The sequence below is a fragment of the Epinephelus fuscoguttatus genome, linkage group LG6, assembly GCF_011397635.1.
Source record: "Epinephelus fuscoguttatus linkage group LG6, E.fuscoguttatus.final_Chr_v1".
In the NCBI taxonomy this organism is placed as follows: domain Eukaryota; kingdom Metazoa; phylum Chordata; class Actinopteri; order Perciformes; family Serranidae; genus Epinephelus; species Epinephelus fuscoguttatus.
The window spans coordinates 9,816,901-9,836,626 of NC_064757.1; positions in this window are offsets into that span (position 1 = coordinate 9,816,901).

Genomic DNA, 19,726 nt, shown 5'->3' on the forward strand with positions numbered 1-19,726 from the left:
GTGTTTAAGTCGCCAATCCTTCCTTAATCATATTTTATTTGCTACAACTGCAATCTTTTCCTTACTGTATCTATCCCATAGTTGTTATGTTATCTTTATTGTCCAGTATGTCTACTTTATGACCAAATACCAATTGCTTTGCAGGACAGCCTCACAGAGATGCTAGCACCGCTGTAGACTGTTAGGCTCAATCTCAGTACACTCCTTGCCCCTACCATTTAACCCTTACCTCTTGGTTTTGTGCATTCTCATCTAGAGGTAGGGTGAATTGTTAGGTCTACATTTTTCAGAGGCACACTTCAAACCAAGTGTTCTGAAAAATCATCAGCAGGATGGCTGCACAGAAGAAAACTACAAATGTTTTGTTTTGGGTTTTCTGCATATAAAGGTTTTCAAAAATTACAATAACCCTATTTATGATCTTAGTTTATGTAATTGCATGTATTTTATGTATTATCCATGGCATTCACCAACTAGCTACCTAATGTTACATAGTTATTGCTGATTTGTGCATGACAGTCCCAAATTTAATCCAGTGACAAAGGTGATGATGATGATCAAATGGACTTTAATTCAAAAGTCTGACAGCAAAGTTGCTGCACTTCTTACTGCTCCTGTAACATCAGTGGTGCGGTAGAAGCATGGGTTCCTAATGTTAGCCTACAGAGCCCCGCTAGTTGCCTGGTAATGAAGCAGCATCTTTTTTTTATTTGATGACTTGCTTGATAAATTGATAGTGTGAAACTTAAACTTTGAACAAACTGTGAATGTCCATGCTTTTCTATCTCCATCAGATAAATGGCAAATGTCATTGTGATTATACCATCATTGCCACTGTCATAGTTATATACATAAACACCAGTGACAACTTCTGTTGACAGGATCAGAGTGTAGGAGGGTTGGTCCATTTCATAGAGTCAGGTTTCAACCACTACTCCTTGTTACTTTGTTCCAAGAGGAAAAGGGGAACTCAAAAACAAGGGGTGAGGGTAAAAATACGAAACGTTATTGGGCCTTAGCCTTGTGTCAATATCAAATGTTTTCTTTTAATATCACTTAATAAAATGTTTCTTGCATTCATCACTAATATACAGGATTATAAGTTACTATCTCATAATTGTAACTTAGTTTTTTAATTGTGGAAAACTGCCTAATACTGTACTTGCTATCTCATAGTGTGAAAGTTATATTTTTGAGAAGCTAAGTCATAATTATGAGTCACCCAACTGCCAGCATTTTTACCATCACATTTAGCAGCATTACAAAAAAAAAAAAAAACATTTGCCCTAAAAAAGATTAATGTACATTAAAGTGCAACTGACTTTGTGTTCGTCCTTTGATTCAATCTACAGCCACTTAGACTCTAATTTCCTGCAGCAGCAATATGCAGACATTTATGGGCGAGCCTTTCCTGACCTTCATTTTTTGAGAATGACAAAGAGCCTTAACACATGGTGGTGGCATTAGTCTGAGAGCAGCTAGCACAGACATAAATGAGCAATGCTGAAATCACATTACTATTCTAATTAAGAAAGATATTTACCAAGACTGCAATGAACAAACTTTGAAGGCTCGAGCCACTCACGTCGCAACCCTCTAAAAGATATGCAGTTACAGATAACAAATGGATGGATGGATGGATGGACAACCCACCATGATGTTAACATAAACAGGTGTAATCATAATCAAGCTGCTCTTGAACATTCTGAACATCAAGTTAAAGTTAAAGCTCAAGTTTAACAGCTGTGACAATGGCAATTGTGCCTTTTGTTTGGAGTTACAAAATGGTCACTGTTAAATGGTGTAATATTTTTAAGCTCAATGTCACACTGCTCCCTTTCCCACATTTCCCCAGTCTTTTGTCTGCCACCATTAAGATAGCATCATGGAAATGATCCCTATAGAGATACACCTGTACACCTTTTTGTTACAGAGTAGATACCTTTTGTTTAACAGAAAAAAAGAAACAAAATTGCTATCGCCAAATCCACCACACTCAGTTTAAATAAACAGTAATTTCATCATTGTTAAACACATTTTATTCAAAGTTGACAAAAACAAAATCAAACTCACAAAAGCCATTTTGGTTTGTCTTTCCACTGCTCCAACAATCACCACCTCTGGTTTGGTTTAAATAAATCCTTAATACAAACAATTAATGCATTTGCGCACTGAGCTCCTTTTTGTTTGTTTGTTTGTTTGTTTTGTTTTGGGTTTTTTAATCCATCATCTGAAAAAAATCGTTACACACAGAAACCTTGCACACTGATTCTGATGCATTTTCTATTTATTGTGAAAATTCGCAGTATGTGACAAAATGAGAAGACACATTTCCTCCTTTGCCTCTCTCCACTGGAGTTACCTATCTGGCTGTCATCACTCCCTCCCTGTCTTGCATTTGGCACCGCAGCTGCATGGAGGGGCTGAGCTATCCTCCCTCTCTGTCTCCACATTCTGTGTGCGGCCCACATCCTCCTCCTCTTCATTATCATTCACCTGAATATTACCATTGGACCTGTTTAAAGTGAGCTATTCAAGTTATGAAATGATTCTGTGCACCCTGTTCCTCTGTCTTGTCATGGCTGTGTCCACATTTTCTTCACTGAATCTTGGTCAAACAAACTCTCTAAAGGCTTTTGATGGATTTGTCTCACACACAAACCATGTGAAAATAGGTTGGGACATACCCATGTTAACCTTTAAGATTCAGTAGAAAGCAGACTGATTATACAGTATTCTCTCTTGCCCAACATTATCTTCCTTTGTACCTTCAAATATCTGCTCCTGCTTTTTATAGGCAGAGGATTTTTCATGCAAAACTGACCTTTGTATATTATGTAATCCTTATTAAAAACCAGCAGGTTGTGCAATCAGCCACAAATACCATCTCCCCTCCCATTACTTATTGATCTTCCATTTGATGTATGTATTAATAAAAAGGAGGGGTAAATGTCAAGGTCAGAAGTGAAGTAAACACACTGGGTCTGGTATTCCAAAGTTTGAGTTTGGTATATATTTTTATCTTCATAAAAGGAAAAGCAAAAACCAGCTAGTAATGTTGCACCACAATGTGACTGAATTTCTTAGGTCTTGCGTTTATGCCAATTATGTTCATTAATTCATTTTTGTAAACATCTTACTGACTGTGGAGATCTTTTAGTGGGGAATTTGGCATTGCATACAGTTCACAAGTGCACTGTAATCAGGGGTGTAAATTGACACTGAAACCCTGAGTCTTCTAGATGGGCATCAGAGAGGCATCTTCTGAGTTTGTTCTTAATGAATTTCATATCAGAAAAGGCTGATTCACACAGATAGATTGAACCAAAAAGACAGGCAACTTTCATAGCTGCTGTGTATGCACCTTAAGTTTGGTGAGCCTTGGTCAGCTTTGAGGTGAATGTCACTTTGCAACATGAGAATTTTCATCTCAACCTCACCGGAGGCCGAGTTGACATGCATTGCTGAACAACTAAGTGCAGTTGCTTAGCAATGCATGTCATGTCCACTTGCATGAAAGGATTTGAAATGAATGACACACATGGCTCCAGCTTATCAAAGTCACAGAGCCTGTCTTCAAACTCTTGCCCAAGTCTCTTCTCAACACGAGTTGAGGGTGCTTTTCTGCAGCCCATTCCAAGGCCCCAGATGCTGGAGCATTGTCATTCAGCACTGACTGCACAGAGAGAAAGTGCAGCCATTTCTTTCTCTGCAAACATGCAGAGAAAATGTTCATCTTGGCTTTAAATGTGTTAACAGCATTCATCATGTCAGAGACAGTTTTACCTTTGCCTTGCAGTTCAAAGGGTTCAGCTTCCATTTTGCAAAGTCTAGCATCCACTCAATCCCCTGAAGTAGTAAGACGCCCTCCTCTCTGGAGACCATGAACTCTTTGAGTGATGAAAAACAGTGCAAAACCCTTTTCCTGCTGAGCCATCAGATTTCGGTGTGAAATAACAGGTCACCATATTCAGCTGACAGCTTGTCCGACAGAACCTTGAATGACCTGTGATGTTTCGCTTTGGAGCAGATGCTGTTAATGATCATTAGTCATTATGTGATCAAAGTCCATCACTTTTGCACATATCGCCTGCTGGTGAATGATGCAGTGGTAATGCAGAAATGTTCCGTGCGGCGGCACCGTCTGTTGCCACAGACACCAGCTTTTCCAACGGCCTCCAGCTGGACACCAGAGAGAGTGGAGAAGAGTTTGGGCCAATTCTTCTGTGACAATGGGGTTTTTACACCATTGGTGGATTACCTTCAATGCTCCCTTCAGTACATTGCCAACAATTTAAGGTTTTCTTGTTCTTTGTCAAAAAATGCGCTGCTCTAAATGAAGCTTCCGTTACTGCGTGGGACTTTTTCACCGGGCTAGTGAAAAAGATTGCTGTTTGCCAAAACTGCCTTTAAGTCAAGGGCTTTTTTCTACCTGTAATGAGTTACATGGCGACTGGCATTAAGGATCTTGTGGCGCTCTATGTTGTGCCACTTCCCTGGCTCCATATATTCTCTCTTCTTTCACTACTGCAATGAAAAACTCTTCCTTCCATTGCTTGTGAAAGTGGTATGTTTTTTTTTCCTTTTAATTTTCTGCTATTGTTTACAGCGTAAGGGCGGCACGGTGGTGTGGTGGTTAGCACTGTCGCCTCACAGCAAGAGGGTTGCCGGTTCGGTCCCGGGCGTGGGAGCCCTTCTATGCGGAGTTTGCATGTTCTCCCCGTGTCAGCGTGGGGCGTTCTCTCCGGGCACTCCGGCTTCCTCCCACAGTCCAAAGACACCCAGATTGGGGACTAGGTTAACTGGTGAAATTGTAAATTATCTGTAGGTGTGAATGTGAATGGTTGTTTGTTTCTATGTGTCAGGCCTGCGATAGTCTGGCGACCTGTCCAGGGTGTACCCTGCCTCTCGCCCAATGTCAGCTGGGTTAGACTCACTCACTCACTCACTCGCTCACTTGCAGGATGTGGGGATGCTGTGTGAGTACCCTACAGAGGGTGTCAAAGCACCGTGGTTTCAAATGTGCTCACTGCTTGTTTTGTTGTTGATAACAGTGTTTTCTACATGGAATTGGGTTGTTGTTAGCTGTGTGTCCAACCTAAAGAAATGGATTGCACTTTGTCAGGCCTCTACCCTAAGACCTGTCCAACTTGGGTGTCCCACCTAAAGACTAATCTCCTGCTGGTATAGCTCTTAGGGTCACTGAGGCACACAAACCCCCTGACCACAATAAGGTGGCAATCCCTCAGGAAGGAAAACTGAAAAATGAAATAAACAAAAAATAAAATAAAAATATCCTTCATCCAGGCACAACCAACATCTTAACGTTTATCTTATTTGATGGCCATTAGGCATCTAGACATATGAAATAAATTTGAATCTAATAATTACAATAACCTCACTATAGCCATTATTTACCAAAGCTAGTCTTATAAAAAAAACTTCTCAAACTAACAGAACTAACAAACACAACAGATATAGGCTAGAGCAGAACATTTTATATTTTTTTTGTTTTGTTTTGTTTTTTTGTCCTTTTTTTGTTTTTTTAGTTAGCAATTTAACAGATTTCTCTTCAATCCACTCTCCTTTGAGCTGCTGAAAGCTGCAGGAGTGAAAAGTTAATAAAAGCTTTGTAAAAATCGCTGTGATTATCAAAAAACAGCGTGCAGAACTAGAGGCTGGGCCGGGCTTTATGTAGGGGTCTGGCACACACAGGGCATTTGTCCTCAGGATGTGACATGCAGCAGGCACTCATCTCTTGCTGTGCTTGTGTTATTGAAGAAACGGTCGCACTGACAGGCTCACTCTCTATGCTCACACTGCTATATTTACGGAGCTTCCCTTTACTGCTGCATTCTGCCTCACTGAGACTGAGAAATCTGACCTGATGCCGATGCATCTTGGCTCATTGAGTGATTGGGTGTTTACTGCGGGGAGGGTCTTTGCCGACTCAAGACAGTAGATCACACACAGCCAGCACACATCACGGAGTGGAGTGGAGACAGATGAGAAAACTTTTCTGTTTTGTGCCTTCTTCGGCAGATTTGATTTGAAGGGGCAAGACATTTGTTTAAGGGGGCATTGCCCCCCCTTGCCCCTGCGTAGAACCGGCCTCGAGCTGTATGCAACATTCAGAACATATACATGATTCAGAGTCTGGGGTGGGATTCTCTGCACATGGACCTTAACATAGAGATGCTAATTCCATAAACAGTGCTAACAACGGAAACAGTGCTGACAGAGTTAATATTGTTTACCTGGGGGTAAACGAGTGAGCTGTGCATCAGTGTAAGTCACACATGCCCGAAAATGTCCACCATCTTGGACTGCTTCCTACGGCTACATCACTTGGACTTACCACATGTCATGATCTGAGTTCTGTGTCAATATCTGCGATTCAACCATGGATTTGAGATTATCCTGCTTATTACACAACTGCTTTCTAAAGAAATCAATAATCTGACACTAAATATAGATGTACGAATGATTTTATTGTTTTAAAAATTGTTTTATCTCCTTTTCTGTCTCATCCCACCCGACTGCATCAGATGGCCACCAACCTAGGGAAGATTTGGCTCATATAAATAAACTGACTTGTCTTAAATGTGTTTTTTTGGAGCTGTCTTGTGTCCTTCTCCATCACTGACATTAATTCAAAACAAGGCAACAAGGCACTTGAGAGCACTGTGTTGGCTACCCATGGCCCAAACAAAGTAGCTGGGCCATTGCCAATCAAATATGCTGAATTTTAATCTTTTGATGTTTATTTTACCCCAAACATTCACTTGCAACTTATTTAGCCATGAATATTTAATTTATTAAAATGACAATTTCAGGGGGGTTGACATAAAAATATTGGTAAGTGCTGCTAACCATATCATACCAACTAAAATAATGCTTAAAAATACAGGATATACATTTTTTATATTAACAAGCATTAGCAACAAACGTTTTCTTGCATTAGCATCATGCAACCATTTAATCACATACACTGTGCGAACTGGGGATGAAGCACCACAGAGATTCAAAACCTAATTCTCAACACCGACTTATTTGACTCATTACAAGAAAATGCTCTGACAAATAATACTGTCAAAACAATCCCCCTTTTGTTTCAAGATGTGACTTGATTAGAAAAAAACCCTCAAAAGCTGATTTGCATGGGGACAAGTGAAATTGTTTCACTCTCTTTAATAGATTTATTGTTTAAATCTTGTGTTAATCAAGATGAGATTGAGTAATGTATTTCTGTAAAATTATTTTAACCCATACAGTCCTACCTCTTAGCCCTCATCATAAAAGGAAAGGGTAAGGAAAATAAACACACATCAACACTGGAGCATGGATGTCCTAATACGTCTGGATACTGTCAGCAGCCAATGGACTTTGACAGGAAACAAATGTCAGGCGTCTGTCAAAGTTTAAAAGTGTGAAAGCAAAGTTGATTTTAGAGGCAAAGTCAATGGAAAGACCGAAGAAGACAGGAACAGATACCAATTTGCCCTGGAGAGCCATTCAGAACAAATTTATGCAGGGTGCTAAGAGCTAAAGCGGGGAAAAACAACATGCAGTTTTTTTTAAGACCGTGGGTAAATGGTTCTTTAAATCAAACACCTAATAAAATCCTGCCAAAAAATACAAATACCACAATTTCATATTCTAATGTCCCCTCAGGGTGAACTGTAATTACTTTGGTGATCCTCTGACTCTTCATCTAGTACCCTTACAGGCTGTTCTCATGCACTGTTCGCACGTCCATCTACGAAAAAGTAATCTGGAAATCCAAATAAGATTTTTTTTTCTTCCTTTACCTCTGGAGGCACTGCCTGTAGTTTTTCGACTAACGGAAGTGCAGGGGCCTCGGGGATCGCTCAACCCCTTAACTTCCGGTGGTGCCCCCAGGGAATCGCCTTGTTGTTTACAAATACTTCCAGGTAGAAAACCGGCAGAGTTTGGCTATATATATATCTATATATATATATAGATATATATATAGATATAGATATACGTATATACATTTATACATACATTTTCCACGTCACTATATCACCATTTAGACTAATCTGATGTTTGTAAAGTCTATAAACACAATGATTGAACAAACATTACTATCTCTGTGTACACGTTTTGTAATTAATAATATGGTTATCGTAGATTAGCTGGGCTAACCGTTAGCTGTTAGCCCCGTTAGCGGTGTCTGTAGTAACTCAGTAACTCAATATACGGTCCGTCTTAGTTACAACATGATTGAGCTAGCAAAGCAGTTTTGTGTTGCTATGTGTGGTATTTATTCAGTTTTGGGAAATCACGATGTCTAGAAAGCATCAGTGGCTGCAGCAGCTGATAGGGAAGGCTAACAGCAACAGCTAACAGCAGCAGCAAAGCTAACATCAGGACGTCATCTGTTAAAAGCCTCCTGTTGTTGGATACGACATGAAACTACTCCAGTTAGCTCAATCATGTTGTAACTAAGACATCCACTGGAAAAAATATTTTTTTCACATTGACGAGACGGCGTTTTAGGTGGAGCAGTCGCCATGGACGCGGAGCTTGCTGTTTCTGTAGGTACACATTTCCTGGGGATACCTGCATGTCTCGGCCCCGCCCCCTCAATTGTGATTGGCTAAAGCGCAGCATCGTTCAAACTCAAAGATTAGATAGAACTTTATTAATCCCTTGGGAAGACTCCCTCAGGGAAATTAAGATTCCAGCAGCATTGGATAGCAGCAAACAGGGTAAAGAGCACACAGGGTATCATAAAGTAAAAAGTAAAAACAATTTCCAAAATATAAATATAATATATGCAGAGAATAAATAAGTAATTCCTTATTATATTCCTTATTGTAGTGGCTACTGGCTTCTGGTTACTGCTCACTACTGGCTACTGGCTACTTGCTACTGGCTACTGCTCCTTCCTGTCCTCTGTCTTCCTGTTACTCCTCCTCCCCCTGAGTGAGGAGTTGTACAGTTTGATGGCCTGTGGGACAAAGGAGTTAATTAGTCTGAGTCTGTTAGTCCTGCACTTGGGAAGGAGCAGTCTTTGGCTGAACAGGCTCCTCTGGTTGCTGATGACGGTGTGCAGAGGGTGATTGGCATCGTCCATAATGCCCAGCAGTTTGTCCAGTGTTCTCTTCTCTGCCACAGTCACAGAGAGTCCAGCTTCATGCCAACCACAGAGCCGGCCTGCCTGATCAGTTTGTCCAGCCTGGATGTGTCCTTCTTGGGTGTGCTGACCCCCCAGCACACCACGGTGTAAAAGAGGACGCTGGCTACCACTGACTGGTAAAACATCCACAGGCTCCTCAGGAAGTACAGCCTGCTCTGTCCCTTCCTGTACAGGTGGTTGGTGTGGGTTGTCCAGTCCAGTTTACTGTCCAGCCACAGCCCGAGGTACCTGTAGGAATCCACAGCCTCCACCTCAACTCCCTCGATCAGAACTGGTCACTGTCTTGGTCTGGACTTCCTAAAGTCAATGACCAGCTCCTTTGTCTTTGAGGTGTTGAGTTGAGATAGTTTGTGTGGCACCAGACAGCAAAGTCCCTCACTAGGCTCCTGTACTCCTCCTCTCTGTCGTCCCTAATGCATCCAACAATGGCTGTGTCATCGGCAAACTTCTGGATGTGACACAGCTCAGAGTTGTAGCAGAAGTCAGAGGTGTACAGGGTGAAGAGGGGAGGGGCCAGCACCGTGCCCTGGAGTGCTCCGGTGCTGCTGATCACAGTGTCAGACGTGGTGTCCCTCAGCCTGACGTACTGCAGCCTGTCGGTGAGGTAGCTGGAGATCCAAGTGACCAGGCAGAGGTCCACTTGCAGCACAAGAGGCTGGATGGTGTTAAAGGCACTCGACAAGTCCAGGAAGAGCATCCTCACCATGCCGCTTCCCTTATCCAGGTGCGAGTGGGCTCGGTGTAGCAGGTAGAGGATGGCATCCTCCACACCAACACCTACCCAATATGCAAACTGCAGACAGTCCTGGGCGTGTTGCACCTGGGGTCTGAGGAGGCTGAGGAAGAGCTGCTCCAACGTCTTCATCAGGTGTAAAGTGAGTGCCACTGGCCGGAAGTCATTCAGCTCACTGGGCCAGTTCTTCTTGGGAACTGGAACGATGCAAGATGTCTTCCATAGGGTGGGCACTCTCCCTAGCTGCAGGCTAAGGTTGAAGATGCGTTGTAGCAGTTCTCCCAGTTCAGCAGCGCAGGTCTTCAGTAGTCGGGGACACACCTTGTCCGGGCCTGCTCCTTTCCTGGGGTGAAGCTTCCTCAGCTGTCCTCTGACCTGGTCCACAGTCAGTACGTTTACATGACACTTGAAAAAACCGAATTATTGCCTTAATCTGACTATGACTGGACAACTGAAGTGCACGTAAACGCGTTACTCCAACTAATATCGGAGTTCTCCACCTCCGATTAAGACACACAGATAATGCGATTGGAATTCGATTTTCTCGGGCATGTATACGCCTTAATCGGAGTTAAACTAGACAACGCATGTCCGCATGCTCCACACCCCCCGCGCTGGCGTATGACCCCGTTTTTGTCTGCTTCTCGAAATCACCATGACCACGAGGGATAGCGCGCACCTTATCTGCACAATCAGTAACGCGTACATTACGTACAAGATGAACAAAGCTGTACGATTATCCATCTTGCTGTTGTTCGAAAATACCAGTCTGCCGCCTGACTCCAGTTGTTTATTATTAAGTGACGTAATAGGTCAACTGGAAAGGGGGCCGTATTAACCCGTTGAAACGACGCACATCGCCACCTAGTGTTGAGGAGGAGGATACGTTCCTGTCAGTAATTCGATTTTCTCAGTTGCATGTAAACTGGGACAAGGATAGAAGTCCGATTAGACGCCAGAATCGAATTTTGAGCGTAGCTCGATTAAGCTGTGCATGTAAACGTACTGAGTGATGTATGGAGGAGGTTGTGTTGAGGTGGGGGACGAGGAGGAGGGGGCTGCTGCTGTGATGTCTGGGGGGAGGTGTGCTGAGGGAAGAAGGAGAGATGGCCGCAGTGAGGGAGAGGGTGGGGGGGGCATGGGCTGGTTTAACTGGTTGAAGAAGTCGTTAAGTTCGTTCGCCTTCTCCATTGTCCCCCCTGCGACTCTGATCTTTGTGTTATGGCCTGTGATGGTTTTCACATCTTCCCAGACCTCCCTCATGTTGTTTTCTTTCAGCTTCTGCTCCACCTTTCTCCTGTAGCTGTCCTTTGCTTCCCTCACGCAGTGTTTTACCTCCTGCTGTGCTGCCTTCATCGCCTCCTTGTCTCTGCTCCTGAAGGCGACCTTCTTCCTGTTGAGGACAGCTTTGACTTCCCGCATTACCCATCGTTTGTTATTAGGGTAACAGCGGACAGTCTTGGTAGGGGAGACCACGTCTGCACAGAAGTTAAGGTAATCCATCAGACAGTGTGTTAGTCCGTCTATGTCCTCATCGTGACTCTGTATGCATCCCTCACATTAACATACAACAAGTTGATTGTCCTGATGTTTCTTGTTGGACAGTCCACAACCTGGTGGAAAGTAGCCGAAGAAGAGTCCAAAGTTGCAAGATTAAAATCCCCAGAAATTATCAGAAATGCCTCAGGGTGCTATGTCTGCAGCCTTGCTGTGACGGAGTTAATCTTCTCATATGCAGTGGCTGTGTTCGCGCTCGGAGGGATGTAAACACAGATGGTGATCACGTGACTAAGCTCCTTCGGAAGATAATATGGCCGTAGGCTAACGGCTAGTAGCTCGAGGTCCAGGCAACACATACCACCGTCTTTACAGAGATATGTCCTGGGTTACACCAGCGGTTGTTAATGTACATGATGAGTCCCCCAGCTTTGCTTTTCCCGCACGCTTTAGTGTCCCTGTCGGCTCTCACAGCAGTGAATCCCAGCAGGTCCACGTTAGCATCCTGTACGAGGTGGGTTAGCCACGTCTCCGTAAAGATGAACTCTCACGGTAAATCCGCTGGTTGTTCAGTGCAGACAGCTCGTTGATCTTGTTCGGCAGCAAGTTCACATTTCCCATGATCACGGAGGGAATCGATGGTTTGTAGCGCCTCCGATTTTTTAGCCTAACCTTTAGCTTAGCCCCGGTCTTGCAGCCCCTGGGTCTCCTCCTCAACTCTGCCGGGATGGGGTGTCGTATCCCAGCTCGTCCCTTTGTTTTCAGAGCCAGTAGTTTCTCTCTTGAATAAGTGAGAAAACTGGCTTCTGGTAGCGTTGGAAAGTTAAAAATATCCATGGGATATGTATAAAACACACAATGTCTCCGTGAGAAGAGCAGAAAGGTAGAAAAGATAGGAAAAAAGAGCTAGACTGGAGAGCTACTGGAGAGGCAGCCGTCTCCCACAGCGCTAGACTACTGCTACTACTACTACTACTACTACTACTAAATCTAACCTATGTAACTTTATATTAAGTACATAAGGTAATGATGTACAACAGTGTTTCTTTTCTTAAACTTAACCTATGTTACCTTACTTTCCTAAACCCTTCCTTTGTAATTTTACGTTAAGTATTAACTTTGAATTCAGTACATAGCACGACTGTGCTCAACCACATTTCTTTTCCTAAACTTAGCCTGTAACTTTAAGTGTCTAACATGACAACTGCATCTGTTGGGCACTAATTTGTTAGATATCATATCAACCATTGTATGCGCATGTTTGTAAGATATCATATTTGCTGTTGTATGAGGATATGCTGATACATTTTAGATAAAATACACACACACACACACACACACACACATATATATATATATATATATGACTGACTTCTCAGCATTAATCAAACAGACATTCATACCTTACAGGTCTCCTGTTTTAGCTTTCTACCTTATTTCCCAACACCAACAATTTCGGATACTGCCCAATCAAATGATCCTTGTTTGACTGACAAGTGAAGTGTTATGGAGTATACGCAGTTTGTGTGTTTGTCTAAAATGTCAGAGGAGGATCTTTAATACACACTAAAACTGAGTTGTAAGTACCTATCTACCAGGCAAGTAGACTTTTCCTATTTGACAGCAAACTACAGGATAATCACCAATGATTGTTATGAATTCAGTATTAAGTATTCAGTGGCTGTTGAAATTCAGATCTCTCTGTCACATGTTCACTTCAAGAGGTGTTTCCTTTTTGGAAGGTCATGAACAATCAGAGCACATGTCTCCAGGCCCGACTTAATGAAAACATTTCTTATGCCATCCTTCCTTTAAGCTTTACAGCAGGCTGCTAAAATTTCATTTTTTAGTGACAAGTTCTTTCTGGAAGCTGCTTTGAGAGAGTTTCAGTCCCCTTGTTGAATATATATATACAGTGTGAGCTTTCAGAAATCCACAGGTTCTTTATGCATCACTGCATCAGCAGCTCCACTACATATAGTGTAGTACCAGATATGGAACATACTGAAAACCTGCAGATGGATGTAAACAAATTCTTAAATCAATACAATCTGTATGTTGTATGTCCTGCTGTTTATTTCTGTTTGCAGCCACTACTCATAATCAGAAACTGTAGTTAATTATTTACCTTTCCACTCTCCCATTGACAGCAAGAGGATATTTCATTGTATCATGGTGTACTGGTAGTAAGTGCTGTGTTTTACAGTCATTTCCCTCAGTATGAATCATGCTCGTCCAAAATGAAATGCTGTGGGGGAGCCATCTTCAGCAATCTCCCCCTACCAACTATCTCCAGACCTCTTCAGTTATGAATAACTTAGTTGAGGGAATGGCAGGAAAATCTCAAAGGGACAAGATAGCATCAAAATGTGTGTATCTGGGTCCTTTGGGTGTGTGTTCGCAGAGCAGCAGCCACAGGTCCTGTCTATATTCAAAGAGCATATCCCAGCCCAGCATGTAAACATGGGACCATAGTAAACACTGCATTGTTGTACTCAGTTTGGAAGACTTGCTGCATCATCCAAATGATTCAAGCAATACTAAACTGAGGCCTTTTTGCAGCCTGCTGAATGATATCTTGCCTTAGCTGGTACACACAGATGGCATTTCATTATCTGAACTGCTGTACTGTTGGCCTACGGTCAGAATACTATTCGAGTCCAACAAGAACAAAATCCATGTCATATTGTGACATCATCATAAGTGACATCCTTGCATTGTCAGCTAAAAGAGACAGACGATTGTAAAGGACAAATGGAAAAGATGAAATGTGTCATTGATTTATGGGCAGAGGGCATGCTGCCAACTCCTTTTCCTGGCAGTGATAGCCAATCGCTGCACTTTGATGATGAAATTCATGCAAATTTACGACTGATCAGTACTACAGCAAACTAGTGTGAAGGCAGAGCAGCTGGGTTAGAGGGGAGGAGGACACTCTGTGACAACCCAAGCCCCTCTGGCTGCAGGCCAGGCCGCTGCCTTGCTCTGTTTGGCAGGTGCTGGTAGGTGGGGTCAGATCGTTACTTATTGGAAACACTTTGGGTCTGGTGTTCCCAGTATAAAAGCACAGCTCATTTAGAGAAAGAAAGTCCCACAATGCTTTGCATTGCTCACTCCCTATTTTCTGTTAGGTCGAAATCGCTTACAAAATGCTTAAGGATATAGACGTGTCTGTTGCTCAGATGGTGAAGCAGGTCGTCCACTAATTTAAAGTTTGATTCAAAGCTCCTCCAGTCCTCTTCTGGCTGTTCCGTTGTGAGTGCATGTAAATGGTTACTGAGTAGCAGGTGACATCATGTATGGTAGCCTCAGCCAGTGTTATAATGAGTGTGTGGATGGGTGAATGTGACATGTAGTGTAAAAGCGCTTTGAACGGTTGGAAGACTAGATGAGCACTATACAAGTGTAATCCATTTACCATAAAATTAAGTCTTCAAAGGCTGACTTTTCTAAGATGAATGTGTAGCCAGGTACAGCAGCAAGTATTGCTAAGAGTGCTACTGGTTTGTCTTTGCCATTTGTCCTTTGAGCAGCAGAAGGATCACTGTTATTGCAAATGGAGCATGAGAAGTTAAAGCACTGGGTTAAGGCTGATTATGAATTGACACTTGAGAAAATAAAGTCTGACACATAGCAGAGATGGTAGGTTGAGTCTAGGAACTAATCAAGGGCTAGGTGGAGATAGTTTTTTTTTTCTAGTAACCACTCCTCTTCATATTTTGATCTTGTTGGTAATTTGCAGCTTGTTCCTAGGTTCAGTGAGAGTGACCCTGAAACACTTTTTTCTCCGTTTGAATGGCTGACATTAGATTGCACAAGCATGTTGCAGTGTGAACTGACTGGTGCTTCAGATTGATGAGCGACCCTGTTAACTTTCAGCCAAAGGCATCTGTGGTTTTTGTAGAGACAACAGCTGTTTTCAAGCAGGAAGAGAATATGAAGCTGTACTCGTGAGAGCCTCTTTGTTCAATTTTTCCATTGCAATGTCAAAACATACCTTCAACCTTGGAGTCTTGTTTGAGGAAACAAGTCACATACTAATGTTAAGTTGCGTTTTGAATCTCACTTATTGTGTCAGAATACTGTAAGTTGAAACAGGAAGAGAGCAAGTTACTTTTCCTGTGAATGCCTTTGTGATTTTCTAATTTTCTTTTCATCTGTGGAGCCTGTTTGAAGTACCGTGTCCAGTAGAAGAACTATTCAACCTTTTCAAGCAAAAAAAAAGAAAACATTTTTACAGGATTCAAAGTTACTCCATTGTGAAAAAATAAATGAAAGTCATTTGGCCATAATGCTGCCTCACTATAACCTCAAATATTTTATACTGCGGAAGAGAAACCTAGCTGTATGTTGTATCCTACAGCATACAGCCAGCTAGATCTTATAAACAGGTTCAGCTAGATCAACTTGTGGCCACACCGTCCATGCACTTAACCCTCTATGGTGCTGTGTTGCCTTCAGGTAATTTTGGCCATTTACACTTACACAATACATCAATAATTATGATGCAACACTCTGAAAAAGTGCCAGGGCCCAAAAAAACAATAGCATTGTTTATATTGTCACAAGACTCTCTGGTGGCCAAGTTAAGTCCCTTTTTTATTTTTTATTTATTTATTTATTTTTGTGGCCGTCCTCACATGGTTCAGCTTCAATATCTCTCTCCACAACAATGGCCTGAAAATCACTTTTTCTGTCATTTTACAATGTGGGAAAAAAATTGATTTACAAAGACAGATAAATAAGATTGAACTTTTAATTATATAATGGGCTTCATTTAATTGTTAAAATGCAAATATTGCCTTGAAGTAACACTATACATTTATGTAATCCTATCATGATAGTTTTTTTAGATTTACATACTGGTCACAGGCATAAAAGTCATCTAAATTTTCTTTTTCTCTCTATAAAGTTCTCAACCTCAGTAATATTAAGGTTAGTTGCAAAGTTCAGTTTATTACACTGTTTCGTCTACTACCTTAACAGTGCACTTGGTGACATCCCAGTTGATGTTTGCAAGAATTAATAAGAATTTAGTAGTGCCAAAGACAACAAGCTGCTAGAAACCCAGCAGCAACACAACAAATGGTGGCGACATACAGTAGGTCTGGAGAGAAACACACTCAGCCACTTAAAGCAAACGTGATTGTAAAACAAATAATCAATAAACACTGAAACATAGTGTTTATGTAGGCTAATATTGTGAAAAAAGTTTCAAGATCCTACATCAGCAGCACAATAAAAAAACATTTTTGCAGTCCAAAATTGCATTGAGGTCTCACTGCTTACAACCTAGCCAAGAACACAGAGATGTCAAACAGTCAAGTTAATTTTATCAAGACAGGCCAAAATCTAATTTGTCTCCGTTAGCATCACATCTATACAACATATGACATCTTAAAGGGAATAAAAGAATACCACTTACACAGAGAGAGAAGAGGAACAGCAAGTAAAAAAAACACAGAACAAACAATATCTTCTAATATCTTCAATATCTAATTCTTGGAATAGGTAATACAACAAGAACATGATGGCAAGTTGCAGTCACTCACTTTCTCAGCACAGTGGATGATAACATTGCAGCCTGTTACTGTCCATGGGTGTCGCAGCATGTGATGGAGGAGGTGAGGATGGACTCGATGATGGCAGTTGTAGAAGTGCACTATCATTGTCTTTGGCAGGTTGAACTTCTTCACCTGCTGCAGGAAGTAAATCCTCTATTGTGTTATTTTGATGTACGGCACTTGTGGTCATAGGCGATGATGGTACTCAGGAAGTGGAAGGACTCCAGTGTCAGGTGGAGACAGGAACAAACAGGACGACCATTTAATCTGGTGATGAGCAGGCTGGATATAAAAAGTCTTCAGTCATGGGCCTTATTACACATACCCAGTGGAATAAAGAAGATGGATAGATTAGATGTTTATTTTTACAATTAACTCTGCATGTAAAGATTTTTAAAGGCCTCCTACCCGTTGATCCACAGGTATCTCCGAGGTATCCCTTTCCTCAGTGTCTGATTCCCCACAGATCAACATAGTTGATCAGCTTATCTATTAAAAGACATTCCAAATTCACAGTGGGTTAAGTACAGGAAAATGTTTTGCTGAGACTGATATATGACTGATTGAAGCCAGATTCATCCATCAGTCCCCTGGCTATATCAGTATGCATGAAATTGATGCCAGCCTTGTTTAACGCACGCTTCCTCCTTCCATCAGTGTCCATTCTACCTTTAAATACAGGTCAGTGTTTTTGGTGTCCTTTTAAAAGTTTTAAATGCTCACTAGGGTACATGATCTTACTTTGCACACCAACACTCCACAGGATGTGAAATCCTGCTGACGGTGATGTGGTATTGTGTTACACATCCGTCTTAATAGATAGACTTTTTTGCCCTACAATGTTTTAGCTGATTGGACGTGGCTTCAAAAGGATCCACAAACACAGCCTGTCTTTCTTGTAGGCACACAGCCTTTTACAGATAGGGTACTTCAATGTAATGGATTCTCAGAGTTGTAAAGTTATAGTTAGTTATAGTTGAATGAATTACATTAATTAAAGTACACTTACTACTAGAGTCCAATGTCTGTCCTTGCAGACGGCTCCGATTAAAATGTCCCATTCCATTACATCAAGCTGCAAATAATCATTTTACTTCTAATAGATGATATAATTGTAACCAGCACCTTTAAAAGTAGTTAGTATCATATCCTGACAAATTGCTGTCATTTCAGTGGTGTGACTGTTAGTTTGCTTTGGACCTTAAAGTTCATTTTGCAGAAAACAAGTCAGCATTTACAGTATGGCTTACTTAGCAGGGACAGCTGGCCAGTAGAGGGTGATAGGGCGTCGCCCCTCCTTGAGCCACAAAAGAAAAGGAAGATGATGATAATAAATGTATGATTATCATCTTCATTATTGTCATACACACAATATATTAATTATTCTGATAATTTTCACTTGAAACAGCTCGTCCTGCCCCTGAATATCCAATCAGCCGCAGTGTGAAGTCACGTTCCGACCCTTTGGGGCGATATCAGCCTGACTGGAAATCGCCCCGATTCACTCTCATAGACTCATGTAAAAGGCTTTTTTTCCCTAAATGCAGGCACTCCAATGCAATCTCCATGTGTTCCGGGAGGGCTTGCCCCAACGTGTTTTCGTCATACCTAAACCACCAAGTACCATTCATGCGCTCCGCGGATGGTCCGATTTCCACATGGACATCATATTTAAATATGTGGTCTCAAAGAGGCATCTCTATTATTGGTCGAATTTCCTCACAAAAATGGAATGTCTCTCAAGATTCATTTACCCAGCCTATTCACTGTCACTCTCTAAAAGTGCAATAAAGACTATAAACCAAGCAAACTTCAATTATATATGGAATAGAAAAACACACTACATCAGAAAAGGAATTATGGTTAAAGGATACGAAGAGGGAGGTTTTAAAGCCATCAATATAGATTGTATTAATGGCACTATTAAAATTAATTGGCTCAGATCCTTGTTAAGAGATGAAAATAGCCAATGGTTCCACATCCCAAACCATATTTTTATGATTTTATGAGGCATTAACTTTCTCCTTAGATGTGATTTTGATCTAAAAAAAAATTGCAGGTATGTTTTACTTAGAAAAAAAAAACAATTTTTTTACCAGAATTGGTTAGAGAAAGGAAAATGGTCTGTAATGCATCTGTTAGATAACACTGGAAATGTTACACCCTTTGCAGAATTTTGTTCCAAATTTAATCTTAATGACAGAAGGCAATACAATAATATAATCAAAGCAATTCCTCAATCTATAATTATAATGTCCAATAACTTACTTCAAAGTAATATTAACCCAAATATTCCTTCACTATTGGTGAATGGTCATAATATCAGTAACTTAAAATTACCTAACATCACAATCGGGCAAATCTTTATTAAAGAATTATATCCATTCTCAACAAACAGAAACTCAATTCTACAATTCTTCTCTAAAAAGGAAGCTGAGAATTGAAGGGCCAAATTCTTTAAGTATCCAAATACACCAAAAATGAAGAAAGTTCACGTTAAAATTCTTCATGGAATATACCTTCTGCTGAATTTTTACGATGTCGTTTTGGTTTTGAGCATAACAATTGCTCATTCTGTGATGATGAAATTGAAACCACAGAACATTTATTTTATGATTGCAAGTTTATTAATGTCTTTTGGGAAGATTTACATGATGGGTATTCCCCACATTTGTCAATTTCTCTGATTTAACAAAAGAGAATATTGTATATGGTATACCTGTAAAAGATCCAACACATGAACTGGGGATTAATACAATCATCATC